This window comes from Cynoglossus semilaevis, chromosome 7, assembly GCF_000523025.1.
Source record: "Cynoglossus semilaevis isolate Cse_v1.0 chromosome 7, Cse_v1.0, whole genome shotgun sequence".
NCBI lineage: Eukaryota > Metazoa > Chordata > Actinopteri > Pleuronectiformes > Cynoglossidae > Cynoglossus > Cynoglossus semilaevis.
In genome coordinates this window covers 2,977,503-2,978,279 of record NC_024313.1, presented here as the reverse complement: position 1 = coordinate 2,978,279, position 777 = coordinate 2,977,503, and positions in this window count along the sequence as shown.

The following is a 777-nucleotide window of genomic DNA, read 5'->3' as shown; positions in this document are numbered from 1 at the left end:
CTTGTGCTCGTGAGATAATGACTGCCCCCGCTGGACGTGACGTAATCTCTATTTTATTACACCACGTTTTCTTTTTTTTTTTTTTAATCACAGACGGAACTCATCGACTTTACGATCCACTCACTGAAATTTGATGTTTGATGGTCTAACTCTACACGGCGCCTCCATCAGTGTCAAAACTGTACTCGTATACTGCGTCGTAAAAGCTCAGTACTATTCACTATTGTTATTGCTTTACAACTTTGTGGAGACGCAGTTTATTTCTGCTGTGTAAATTGTATAAAATACCGATTTTGTGAAGTGAATGACTGTTGGGCGTAAAATGAAAGCTCTAGTGCCAGGTTTCCTCTCTCAGTCTGAAACATCTAATGGAGCGCCCACATGACCATGTCAGGGGCTTCAGCTGATGCCCCGTGTGACCTTATGTGGGATGACATCATACATGGCCGAGCTTAGCTGCATTGCTGTGTGGACGAAGCTTGAATATTTAACAAGAAACAAGAAACTTTAAGAATAGAAACTGACCAATCACAAGACATGGCCAGCTACAGTGAAAACGCAATCTCATGTCTATGATGGAATAAGGCAGTTAATGTAATGTAAACGGTAATTACGGTAATTTTCTAAAGGCAGACGACATGACTTAGGGCATTGTTTCCCAAAGACTGGGTCGCGACCCTCAGGTGGTTCGCAAGAGTTTTTTTTTTTTTTTCTTTCAGACCACGTGTGTCAAACATATGGCCTGTGGGCCAAAAACCAGTCCACAACGGGGTTCAA